We start from the raw sequence: 14,474 nt of genomic DNA on the forward strand, positions 1-14,474 counted from the left end.
ATAAGTCATGGTCCATCTCTTGACCTCAGCTTTCTTCTTTTTCCTAATGGGTCCTCTAATATTGAGCCCTGTTTGTTTCCTTCTTAGTACTTACAACAATTTAAATTATAAATTCTCTGTTTGTGTACTTGCTTATTGCCTGCCTCCTCACTAGACTGTAAACTCCCAAATGACAGTGACTACATTCTTCTTATTCATTTAATGTCATTTTTGCTCAATAAATAAGAAGTCTTTCTGGGGTGTGAGGTAATAAAAACTGCCACCCAATAGGTGCTCACTCAGTATTTGTTAAGATTTGCATTAATTATTTAATATTCGAAGTGAAGAGTTTTAACTACTTGGAATGTAATTAACTCATTGGATTAGAGGCCTACAAGCTACCATTGTATCAGTGGAAAAATGTAGTTGTGTTAATTCATATTTAGATGTTTTTTTAAGAATCATAGGATGCCACTCAATAGGTGTCCAATAAGGATTTGTTGAAGATTGCATTAATTATTTCATCTTCAAACATGGGTCAACATAATGGCACAGACAGCAGAAAAAGGCCAACTCTAGAGTGTCATACTCTTGTAGGATTGTGGACCCCGAGGAGCCCTGGAGGCTGGGAGGGTCGTCAGGAAGGGTTGGCATTGTGCCCACCCATCAGATGTGATTGAGGTCCTACCATCTGGGGTTTCTCCATTTTTTCACTGTCCTGGCTGGTTTTTGTTGTGGTGGTGGTTGTTTTGTGGTAGTGGTTTTATGAAAAGGCTCTGGAGGACATTTCTGCACTGTTAACATAGCTGTCTTTGTAACACCTGCCACCTGTGTTAAATGGCCACTCCTGCTCCGTCCCTTGCCCTTATTCAGCCCCTATCCATGGCTTCAAGGGGGCAGTTCCTGTGAAAAGGCCCTTCCTTCCTTTACTACATGAAGCTCTAGAACTCAGCAGAGACAGGACACTAAATCGGCAGTAAACTTGTCCATTCACCTTTAACATTTCAAGTCCATAAAATATGCTTTACTGCTAGCAGAGAGTGGGGAGTTTTCCTATCGGCTTGACAGAATTTTTTACAGGGATTGAACATTTTCTAAAAGACATCCACTAAGCTCTCAATAGATCTTCCATAAAATAGAACTGGTTCCTAAGATTATCACCTTTGTTTAAAAATCCAATTTATCAGGATCAATATTATCACTTGCTTAATTGTTTAACAAAAATATATGATCACCTCCCACTCATTTTACTTTAGGGAAAGTTGCACTGGGCCTCATTTTGACATCTTCCAAAGTTACCATTCTTCTTCTTATGACCTTAATACTTCTAGGAAGCATCAATAATTAAACAGATATTTGTGATGTGATCTTTTTAGCATCAAAATTAAACTTTACTTTATAAATTGCTAAGTTATGTTTCTAATTCTGAACTGAAGCTCTCACTTTTTAGTGTTAAACCTGTCTATCAAAAGCTCAAAATTTCAGGGAGCCTAAAATTTGTCTTTGACACTGTATTGATGAATTGCAATGTAAATTTTCAGAGACAACAGAAAAGGGCCATCACTTATATATGTCCATTTTCAAAGGATAATTTCTGCAACTGTCCCTCTTCACTCAGAGAGTCTGAGTGACAGTCTGTGCCCTTGGTTAACCAACCTCAGGGATGGTTGTTAGGACTTTCAGTTATTTACTGTCACTAAAGTGAAAGCCATCTTTAAAAACGTGTCCTTATAAATCCAATAGGAAATCCAAGTTTCCTATTGGCCGTCCTTCTGATTCTTCTCTGATTTCTTATTTTGAGAAATTACTAACAGCAGTGTACTAATTATGTTTTGAGGAGGGAGACCCTTAATGATGAATTAAGACAGCATTGTTGCAGTGTTGCTAAGAGGCTTTAGTCTACAAAGGACTCAGTGATCCCAAAATAAATGTAATCCTCTTTCTCAGTGAAATAGTTGAAATCTTGGTACACAAAGTAAATTTGGAAAAAGAAAAATACCTGTGGTGTCAGCCACTTGGGAGTTGGAGAATCGCTTGAGTCCAGAAGGTCAAGGCTGCAGTGAGCTATGATCATGCCACTGCTCTCCAGCCTGGGTGATTGAGTGTGAACCTGTCTCAAAAAAGCAAAAACAAACATAAGACAGAAAGAAAAATAAATTATAGAATTAATAATTAGGATCTTCTTATTTTCAAGGGTAGTAACATAAATTGAGGTTCTAACAGTATTGCCAGGCAGAGAATGGATCAACCTTACTGTAATGAAAACTCAAAAACCACTTGTAATTAGAAAACCAATTTTCTTACATCACATAGACAAATTTTTCATTTTCCAGGCACCACAACTCATCGCCAGTTTCTTACAACTCATCACAAACTGTGGGGACAAATGCCTAAGGTTTAATGCTTACTTTGCATTAACTTCTCAGTGGGTTTCCTGATTGAATCGGCTACCCAGGAGACATTTCAACCCCCTTAGCCTGACACAAGAAAGAACAGAAGTGGTGGGAAAAAGAATTGGGGAGGGGGAACTATCAATGAGGTAAATTAGCATCTGGCAGACTACACTTATTTAGCATGTCTCAGACTTTTTGTAGCTTATATTCATGTAATACATCAGGACAGGGTCAAGAGAGATGGTATAGTATAGTGAAAATCACCCTGGCTTCATCAGGAAACCTTGATTCTAGTTCCTGACAGCTCTCACTACCCTGTCACTCAGTGTCAACATCTGGCTGCCCTCATCTACTAAATTAGAGAGGTTGGAAAATCTATTCTCTAAAGGTCTCTTTTGACCCTAACACTCCATGATTCAATGAAATATAATGACTAATATAAAAATACAGATATAATCCATTCAATCAAGTTATATTACCTCAATCTAAATGATCTTGGGTTTCAAAGTTCAAACATAATTACAAGAAATGAAGAGGACAGAAATTAGTTGCCACTGAAAGCAAACAGGCATCACAGGCAACAGCTCACTTTCCTGAAATGCTCATTGACAATTAGCAATTAACGTCTTCTGGAGACAAGCAAATGATCATGAAGCCTCTTGGCAGAAGGGAGTCATAAAGTTTCATCATACCACTTAACAGATATTTTATCACATGATAAATTAGGTACCTTTCCATCTACTGTAATAATATATTTCCTACAATAATTAGAGGTGATTCCAGGCCTGATGCACTGTGACTGGGCGTGATCCTGAAGAAACTGTTTGTTCAATCAGATTTTGGGAGTTTTGTGCCACAAAGAAGAAAAGAATCATGATTTTCTCTTATCTTTTGGTGCTCAGAAACAGAAAACTGAACCCTGCAAAGGGAACACATTGGTTCAATCATCTGCAAAGATCAGCTTAGACCTGACCAAAGACAGGGCTGGATTCAGGGGATCTCACAATGTCACTAAGACTCAGTCCTTCCCTCTTTGGGCTCTCCTCTGTTCTGTGTTGGTTTATTCCCAGGATCCACAAGCAGCAATGTGGCTGGCTGCTAGGAGTTCTAAGTCTACATCTTCCCAGATTCAATTTCAATGCAAATGAATACTTGTTTTTCAACAAAGTCAGAACAAAAAATCCTGAGCCTCATTACTATTGGCTTGAAATAAATTACATGGTCAAATCTGAACCAAGCACTGTGGCTCAAGGATACAACAAGCCGATCAGCCTGGCCCTTGGTCCCATGGCAGTCCTGGAGGTTGTAGGAGGAACAGAGGTCAGCCACCCCACCACGCGCACCCTGCAAAGTGAGAGTGAGAGACTTTCCTCAGGGAGTAACCTCAGCTAGAAGCTGGATAATGGCAGAGTTATAAGTTATAGATCTCTATTCCATGCCTGAAATAACATGAGATCCTAGAGTACAGTCATAAACTTAGAAATTATCCTAAAGATCTCAGTCCCATGTCTTTATGTAAGACTGAAAATGCAGAGTCTTGAAGAAACTGAGGCAGTAAAGCATAGTAGTTAAACTCATAGGCTTTGGAATCAGATAACCTGGGTTTTGAGTTCTGATTCTACCACTTAACTAGTTCTGTGTCTCTGAGCAGGTTACTTTACTGACTGGAGCCTGATTCTATTCATCTAAAATAGGATGAGTCGTGCTACCCACCTCACCAGGGTGATGTGAAGACTGAGATAATTAATGAATGTATAGTATAGCACTTAGCAGAGTACCTAGCACTCAGTCAAATAAATGACAGCATTACTAGTAAAGAGAGGAAAACACTGGTCCAAATGCACACAGCTAATTCATGGCAAATCTGGAACTAAAATGGGATCTCTTGACTTCTGGTTCAAAGCTAGTAGTAAGTCAAGGCGAAATTTAATAGCACACAAGACAATTATATCCAAAATATCACAGAAAAAATCAGTCTTTTTTCCTAGATTGCTACCTGGAGCTTCATGGATCCCATTTCATAGAGCCATATAATGTTAACATCATCACCTTCTTTAAAGAAGTCGAGACAAGCCTGTTATTTTACTCCACTGACTACGACCAGGTGCATTCGAGAAAGACACGATCGACCTAACAAACACAAGGTGAGACCCCCTGGGAAGATATGGCCACTGGTCTCAGCAGCCAAATATTTGCTAAGAACTCTCTGTGATTCAAAATTGTGTGGAATATTAAAATAGAAAATACATTATTTGCATTGAAAGACCTTACTCTTGTTGGGAAATGGATCAAGTGGATGGTAGAGACTATAGTGTTGAAAGTGCTAAGGCAGAAGAGATTGCTGTGGGAAATGCATGGCTGGCTGGGGCAGATGTGATTAAGGAGGATGCAGCTGGGAAAGGGGGCTCCAGGTGAGGAGTTCAGCATTAGCAAAGACTGGCAAGAAGACAAGTAGGAGAGTAGGAAGAGGAGCTTGCAGGACAGAGGAAGGAGAAGGAAATCAACCAGGCAATACAATGGTGGCTCTGGATTCAGGCCTGAAGAGGCTACACATGAGTGACTGAATGCTCAGGCGTGCAAACCGGTGAGAGCAATGACTCCAAGTCACTCAACTCTTCAAAATGTTAATTGGGTCTCCAGATCTTTACCTTGTCCCCAAGATCATCCCTGTTCTGATGCCATCTCCCACTTAGTTCCTCCTCCTCCTCCTGGTACCCACCCCTCTGTTCACTCTTTGCAAAACATGCCTGAGACATGTCAGTCTTTCCTCATTTCCATGTTCCATTTCTCATATTTAAAATGCATTTCATCTTTTTGTCTGCCTCCATAATTCCACAGACTATAATGCTCAAGTCATGTAGCCTTATTTATGATTAATCATACCTTGAAATTGATGATGGAAAGTACAGTTAATGAAGGACTTCCATATTCACTACCTCATGTCAGGACACTTCTTAGGCCCTTTCACATTTCAAACTAGTTGTGATCTCTCCTTCCTCTGAGTCCCATGTAGGAGTATAAGCAGAAATAATAATAATAGTGATAATAACCACCATTTAATAAGTACTAAGCACTTTACCTGTATTGTCTAATTTAACATGTATACCAACTTCATGAACAGTTCTGGCATTCCCATTGTGTAGATGTGAAAACTCAGACTCATGGGGAGCAAATAAATTGCCCAAGTTCACAAAACTAATAACTAGCAGAGCAAAGGTTGGAACTCCAAAGCCTAGTTTCCTAATCCATTGTACTAACAGAGAAATGTTTTCCTCTCCAGTGGCACAGATTACATATTATCTTTGATAGTTGCAGTAGTCACCACTTATCCATAGGGAATACATTCCAAGACCCCCAGTGGATGCGTGAAACTAGGGATAGGACCAAACCCTATATATACTATGCTTTCTTTTCCTGTATATACATACTTATGATAAAGTTTAATTTATAAATTAGGCACAGTACAAGATTTACCATAATAACTCATAATAAAATAGAACAATTCTGGACAATAAAGGCTACTTGAACACAAGCACTGCGATACCATGACAGTCGATCTGACCACTGAGATGGCCACTAAGTGACTAGCAGGTGTGTAGCAGCTATAGCGTGGATACACTGGGCAAAGGGAGGATTCATGATCTGGGCAAGATGGAGCTGGATGGTGTGAGACTTCATCATGCTACTCAGAACAGTGCACAATTTAAAGCTTATGAATTGTTTATTTCTGAAATTTTCCATTTAATATTTTCAGACTGTGATAGAACTTTGGTAAGCAAAACTATGGAAGGTGAAACCAAGGACAAGGGAGAACTGCTGTATTTATTTATGTTTATGTCTTAACTCCATAAGACTTCAAGCTCCTTGGCAGTATAGAGCATGTATCATTCATCTGTATTAATAATAAATAACATTTGTCTAGCAATTTAGTAATTAACAAAGCCCTTTAACACACTAGTGCATGGAATTCTTACCACAATCTTGTGAAGCAATATTCTTGTTTCCACTTTGTTCTTAAGAAAATCAAATTCAAAGGACTTAAGTGATATAATCAAGGACCTATTGTAAGTTGCACAACATCCCCACCAGCATTTCTTAACCAAAATCCGATGGTTTGGGAGTGCTTTATAAATACTCCAGCTATCTCACTCCTCCAGGGAGAGAGTATGGACGTGAGTTCTACACTACTTCCCAGAGTTCTCCAGTAGGAATAAGCTCCAGTTACCCACAGTGGTAATTTGTTTGATCACACAGGCTTTGTTGGCTCCCTTTTCTCTCTTCCCCACATCCAGACTGCTGTTTCCTGGGATCATCTTCCAAATCAACTACTTGTACTCAATTCCTTTTCTCAGAGTTTGCTTTCAGAGAAACCAAAATGAAGACATTCTTCTAAAAGCACTGTTTCTCCCAGTGGGTTGGATGAGTGAGGTTAAGGAGGAATCTAAATAAATCAGGAATTTCTGACTATGTAATGTCCATTTTTAATTTTTCAAACAAAAGGGAGAGGGAGCTGTTATAAAGAAAGCAGTCATTTTAATAGCCTGCAGCCTGTTAAATTCATTGCAAGTCAAAACTTCCGCTTAAAGGACCCCAGGTATCAAATTGACATTTGTCTTGGAATCTAAAATAGAATTGGTTAGAATGGACTAGAGAAAAATATTTTGCATTTCTCTGGTTATTTCCATTACAGACAGAAATACTCTGACACTTGTTCCTTTGCTCTGATTACAGCTTAAGGCAATTTCAGAAATTCTTAAATTGAACTAGAACCTCCACTTATACCAAGACACATAGCTCCCTCTCAGTGTCTCAAAGCCTTAGCATGAAATCAAGAATTTAAGTGTGGTCAAGGGGTATTAACAGAAAAAAGTGAAAACAATTACATTTGATGAAGGAGTGTTCAAGAAAACAGAGATAAAAATGCATGTGCATAAATGCATGCACAGCAACTCACAAAGTCCATTGAATAACTAATGTTATTTTGGATTCAGAGGGCGTTTTTATTTTTATCCAGGAAATTATCTGAATCCAGTGGTGGCTTCATTGTTCTCATAACATTTCTGGCCCTCTCCCCAGAGGGGAAAACTGTAACACAGACATTTTAAGTCAAGTGGCAGAGCTACGCTGATGCCTTAAGATGGCTTGCTTATGAAGATTACTTCAGGTTTTGGGAAAGCATATTCCTCAAAATCTTGGCCTAATTTCCTGTTAATGAATGAGGAAGTACTTTTATATATAAAAAGGCTCTATATAGCTATAAAAATTTTTATTTTATGTGGTTTGTTAAATCATCTGTCCAGGTAGAGTACTATTCTAAATTGGAGGTCAGGAATTGGTTAGGAGCTTTGGTTAAGATGTCAAAGATGATGGTGACTACTTTGGAGAAGAGAAGGCTTGGCACAGACCTGAGAGGTGGTATTTACCTGGCCCTACAGCTGAGTCAGTGATAGAACTGAGTAAAATCTTCGTATCTTCAAAAATCCCTGGGATAGCCTGGGACTCTATTAAAATTCTGAATGGTATCAGATTCTAAGAGATCTTTGTTCAGAGAATTATCTCAACATGTGATGGTTCCATTTATTCTCAGGATATCCCTAATGGGTACACTCTGGATAAAAAACACTACTTTTCTCCTCCAAGGAGGAAACAGGGAAGAGGACTTGCAAGAAAACTATCATGGTCCCAAGTGGGAGTGTTAATTGATGGATGGCAGAGTCAGGAAGGTCTCTCTCTCTTTTTTTTTTTTTTTTGTTAACTGCTGACACTCCATGTCACCAAAAGCCAAAAAATCTTAATTCTGGAAAAAAATAGAAAAAGAGGGGTTTGGGAATCTAAAAAGCTAATGTCAGAGAAAAGATAATTTTTCCTCACTGCATTCTTTGGAGAGATAAAAGAAGCTAAAGCAAATGTAACTTGCTCAAATAAAGGGTTTAACTGGTCCAAACTGTGTTCTGCCATGCTAGGATGGGCTTTGTTTATGACTGACATGCCCACCATAGGCAAAACCAAGCCGGTGTTGTGGGAAATGTTGAAAGCATACCCTTGAGTACATCTTGTAATTTCCCTCACTCAATTATCCTAAGCTGAATAGGTTAAATAAAAATGACCTGAAGCTTTTTCTCATCTTAAGCAAGATACTCTCTGTCTTCTTCCATATCTTACGGAGAACTGAGAAGCAGAAGTCAGCACTTAAATAAAATAATCTAAAGAAATGTATCTAAAGGCTACTATAGAGGAAGTCCCAACAGTGTTCAGATATTTCACTCAAAACCAGAATGGTTTTCTTAGTCTTATCATTTATTAAATTTATGTTTATCACATGAGGTAAGCTGGTTAGGTTACATTACTTTCACTTTAGAGGTGACAAGCCTATGGCTTATATTAATTAAAAGATATCAAGTAATTCTTTAGGTTTAATAACATCTAGCTGCATAGAAAATATCTTTTCACTACACTGGAAAAAACATGCTGTTTTTTTGTTTTGTTTTGTTTTTTTGCTACCACCCAGAGAAGACAAAGAAATCCCCTAGATGATTGATATTGACATTTCTGTTCTATCGTAGGTTGTGATGCTGGCTCTTTCCATCACTGATTTCTCCACCTGTTTTCAAAGGTGGACTTGTAAAAGTAATTGCCAAAGTAATTCCTCTATTATTGCTCTGCTCTTTTGGGTGCCCTTTTCTTCAGCTAAAGGTTATTGCACCCACTAATCAGAAATATGGAAAATGCCCTCAAAGGTCATTTCTGAAACCTTGTCTTAAAGAGCAATCTCTTTTGCAACCTAGTCAGGATCTTTTGCCAGTGTTCTCGAGAAAAGAGTTTAACGGAAATTGTTCTTACTTGTAAGATGTTTCCAATATTAACTGAAAATTATTTTGAAGGGGAGATTCAAGTTGGGAGTCAGGATCAAGGTGCTATGGTCTGAATGTGTCCCTCAAAATTCATGTGTTGGAAATTTAATCCTCAGTGCAATTGTATTTGAAGGTGTGGTCTTTCAGATCATGAGGGCTCTGCCTTCATAAACAGATTAATGCTGTTATAAAAGGGCTTGATGGAGGGAGTTTTGTTCCTTTTTGATCTTTCACCTTGTGCCATATGAGGGTGCAGCATTCAAGGTGCCATCTTGGAAGGAGACAGAAGCTCTCACCACATGCCAGAGCCTTGATCTTGGACTTCTTGGCCTCTACAAGTGTGAAAAATAAATTTCTGTTCTTTATAAATTAACTAATCTGTGGTATTTTGTTACAAGAGCTCAAAGAAAGACACCAAGTTCTAGATTTACAGCTGCCACAAATAGCTATATGTTGTTGAATAAGGCATTTAATCACTCCAGTTACAAAATCTTTTATTTGCAAAATAAGAGAATTGGAATGGATGATATCTAAGATATACTCCAGTTGTAAATCCATTAAAATTTCATGGCAAATAATGTTGGGTATATTTTTAAAGTAAGACAAATATTTTATAAGGGATTAAATTTTTATAAGGGATTTAATTAAATATTGAGATAAAAAAAATTCTTGCCTGTCTCTTGGGTTATAAAGGCTTTTTTATGGTGAGGGTTTTGCTCCATAGAAGGACAGGAAGAAGGAAAAGTTTGGGATTGGATAAAAATAAGATTTCTTTTCTTCTCCTTGGTTACTAATCCTTCAACCAGTTGGTAGGTGCTTCATTCACCCTGGAGATCTTTGACTAAAAGGCAGGCATTCAGGGCCAAGCATAATCCACCTCTTGCATAAAACATGGGATACCTTGGAGAAGGATGCCTGGTGTTCAAAATGATAATATTTCTAGCCCTTTGTCAAAACTGATATCACATTCCACATCACTGCCCCCTCCACTTGTCAGAAGAGGATTAGAAAGGGGGTTGTTACAGAAAATAAGAATTTCAAAACCAACAAACCCAGGTCAGATACCTATGAAGGCTTACAAAACAAGAACAAATTGTTATTAAAGAAGATTCCTAGCAAAGAAAAAATGAAGTGTAATACTGATGGCAGTTTAACAGAGCTCATATTCTATCTATGTAAGTGGGAAATACTCAACCTCCTGAGACTCCTCCTACCTCTAAAATTCTACAATTCTGTGCCTTTATGATACTTCTAGATTATTATTTTTTTAAATTATACTTCAAGTCTGGGAAACATGTGCAGAATGTGCAGGTTTGTTACATAGGTTTACAAGTGCCATGGTGATTTGCTGCACCCATTAACCTATCATCTACATTAGGTATTTCTCCTAATTGCTATCCCTCCCCTAGCCCACAACCCCTGACAGGCTCCAGTGTGTGATATTCCTCTCCCTGTGTCCATGTGTTCTCATTGTTCATTCTCACTTATGACTAAAAACATGCTGTGTTTGGTTTTCTGTTCCTGTGTTAGTTTGCTGAGAATGATGGTTTCCAGATTCATCCATGTCCCTGCAAAGGACATGAACTCGTCCATTTTTTATGGCTGCATAGTATTCCATGGTGTATATGTGCCACCTTTTCTTTATCCAGTCTATCACTGATGGGCATTTGGGTTGGCTCCAAGTCTGTGAATAGTGCCGCAATAAACATACTTGTGCATGTGTCTTTATAGTAGAATGATTTATCATTCTTTGAGTATATACCCAATAATGGGATTGCTGGGTCAAATGGTATTTCTTTTTTTTTTTTTTTTTTTTTTTTTGAGACAGAGTTTTGCTGTTGTTTCCCAGGCTGGAGTGCAATGGCGCAATCTCAGCTCACCACAACCTCTTCCTGGGTTCAGGCAATTCTCCTGCCTCAGCCTCCTGAGTAGCTGGGATTACAGGCACGTGCCACCATGCCCAGCTAATTTTTTTGTATTTTTAGTAGAGACAGGGTTTCAACCATGTTGACCAGGATGGTCTCGATCTCTTGACCTCATGATCCACCCGCCTCGGCCTCCCAAAGTGCTGGGATTACAGGCGTGAGCCACCGTGCCCGGCCCTCAAATGGTATTTCTATTTCTAGATCCTCAAGGAATCACCATACTGTCTTCCACAATGGTTGAACTAATTTACACTCCCACCAACTAATATCAAAACTGATATCGCATTCCACATCACTGTCCCCCTCCACTAGTCAGAAAGTGACCCCCCCCACTTGTCAAAAAGTGTTCCTATTTCTCCACATCCTCTCCAGCATCTGTTTTTTCCTGACTTTTTAATAACTGCCATTCTAACTGGCATGAGATGATATCTCATTGTGGCTTTGATTTGCATTTCTTTAATGACCAGTGATGATGAGCTTTTTTCATATGTTTGTTGGCTGCATAAATGTCTCCTTTTGAAAAGCTGTCTGTTCATATCCTCTTCCTGTTGCATTGATCCCTTTGCCATTACGTAATGCCCTTCTCTGCCTTTTTTGATCTTTGTTGGTTTAAAATCTGTTTTATCAGACTAGGACTGCAACTGCTGCTTTTTTTTTTCTTTCCATTTTCTTGGTAAATATTTCTCCCTCCCTTTATTTTGAACCTATGTGTGAATTTGCATGTGAGATGGGTCTCCTGAATGCAGCACACAAATGGGTCTTGACTCTTTACCCAATTTGCCAGTCTGCGTGTTTTAATTGTTATGTATGAATTTGTTCTTTTCATTATGATGCTAGCTGGTTATTTTGCCCATTAGTTGATGCAAATTCTTCATAGTGTCAATGGTGTTTACAATTTGGTATGTTTTTTACAGTGGCTGATACCAGTTTTCCTTTCCATATTTGCTGCTTCCTTCAAGATCTCTTGTAAGGCAGGCCTGGTGGTGACAAAATCTCTCAGGCTTTGCTTGTCTGTAAAGGACTTTTATTTCTCCTTTGCTTATGAAGCTTAGTTTGGCTGGATATGAAATTCTGGGTTGAAAATTCTTTTAAAAATGTTGCATATTGGCCCCCACTCTCTTCTGGCTTGTAGGGTTTCTGCAGAGAGATCCACTGTTAGTCTGATGGGCTTCCCTTTGTGGCTAACCTGACCTTTCTCTCTGGCTGCCCTTAACATTTTTTTCCTTCTTTTCTACCTTGGTGAATCTGATGATTATGTGTCGTGGGGTTGCTCTTCTTGAGGAGTATCTTTGTAGTGTTCTCTGTATTTCCTGAATGTTGTCCTATCTTCCTAGGTTGGGGAAGTTCTGGATAATATCCTGAAGAGTGTCTTCCAACTTGGTTCCATTCTCCGTCACTTTCTGACAAGTGGAGGGGGGTGGTGAGGTGGAATGTGATATCAGTTTTGACAAAGGGCTAGAAATATTACCATTCTGAACACCAGGCATCTTCTCCAAGTTATCCCATGTTTTATGCAAGAGGTGGATTATGCTTGGCCCTGAATACCTGCCTTTTAGTCAAAAGTTACACCAATCAAATGTAGATTTGGTCTTTTCACATAGTTCTATATTTTTTTGAGGCTTTGTTCGTTACTTTTCTTTCTTTTTTCTCTATTCCAATCTTCACACTTTATTTCATTAAGTTGATCTTCAATCTCTGATATCCTTTCTTCCACCTGATCAATTCAGCTACTGATACTTGTGTATTCTTCATGAAGTTCTCATCCTGTGTTTTTCAGCTCCATCAGGTCATTTATGTTCTTCTCTAAGTTATTCTGGTTAGCAATTCCTCTAACTTTTTGCAAGGTTCTTAACTTCCTTGCATTGGGTTAGAACATGCTCCTTTAGCCCAGAGGAGTCTGTTATTACCCACCTTCTGAAGCCTACTTCTGTCAATTCATCAAACTCATTCTCTGTCCAGTTTTGTTTCCTTGCTGGTGAGGAGTTGTGATCCTTTGGAGGAAAAGAGGCATTCTGGTTTTTGGAATTTTCAGCCTTTTTGCACTGGTTTTTCCTCATCTTCATGGATTTATCTATCTTTGGTCTTTGATGTTAGTGACTTTCGGATGGGGTTTCTGTGTGGACTTTTTTTTTTTTTGGTTGATATTGATGATATTCCTTTCTGTTTGTGAGTTTTCCTTCTAACAGGCCCCTCTGCTGCAGGTCTGCTGGAGTTTTCTGGAGGTCCACTTCAGACCCTGTTTGCCTGGGTATCATCAGCAGAGGCTGCAGAACAGCAAAGACTGCTGCCTGTTCCTTCCACTGGAAGCTTTGTCCCAGAGGGGCCCCCGCCAGATGCCAGCCAGAGCTCTCCTCTATGAGGTGTCTGTCAACCCCTGCTGGGAGGTATCTCCCTGTCGGGAGGCACAGGGGTCAGGGACCCACTTGAGGAGACAGTCTGTCCCTTAGTAGAGCTCAAGCGATGTGCTGGGAGATCTGCTATTGTCTTCAGAGGCAGCCAGCAGGAACATTTAAGTCTGCTGAAGCTGTGCCCACAGCCAACCCTTTCCTGCAGGTGCTCTGTCCCAGGGAGATGGGAAGCTGCCTTTCTTTCAGAGATGCCCTGCCCAGAGAGGAGGAATCTAGAGAGGCAGTCTGGCTACAGAGGTTTTGCTGAGCCGCAATGGGCTCCATCCAGTTTGAACTTTCTGGTGGCTTTGTTTACACTGTGAGGGGAAAACTGCCTACTCCAGCCTCAGTAATGGCAAATGCCCCTCCCCCAACAAGCTAGAGCCTCCCAGGTCAAATTCAGACTGCTATGCTGGCAGCAAGAGTTTCAAGCCAGTGGATCTTAACCTGCTGGGTCCGTGAGGGTGGGATCCACTGTGCTAGACTACTTGGCTCCCTGGCTTCAACCCCCTTTCCAGGGTAGTGAACAGTTCCATCTCACTGGTGTTCCAGGTACCACTGGGGTATGAAAAAAAACTCCTGCAGCTAACTTGATGTCTGCCCAAATGGCCACCCAGGTTTGTGCTGGAAACCTAAACCCTGGTGGCACAGGCACCTCAGGGAATCTCTGGGTTGTGAAAACCATGGGAAAAGCATAGTGTCTGGGTTAGAGTCCACTATTCCTCACGGCACAGTCCCTCACGGCTTCCCTTAGCTAGGGGCGTGAGTTCCCTAACCCCTTGCACTTTCTGGGTTAAGCAACACCCCACCCTGCTTCAGCTCACCCTCACTGGGCTTCACCCATTGTCTAACCAGTCTCAGTGAGATGAGCTGGGTACCTGAGTCAGAAATGCAGAAATCGACCACTTTCTGCATTGATCTTGTTGGGAGCTGCAGACT

This window comes from Aotus nancymaae, unplaced genomic scaffold, assembly GCF_030222135.1.
Source record: "Aotus nancymaae isolate 86718 unplaced genomic scaffold, 86718_ANA_hifiasm-v0.15.2.pri h1tg000046l, whole genome shotgun sequence".
NCBI lineage: Eukaryota > Metazoa > Chordata > Mammalia > Primates > Aotidae > Aotus > Aotus nancymaae.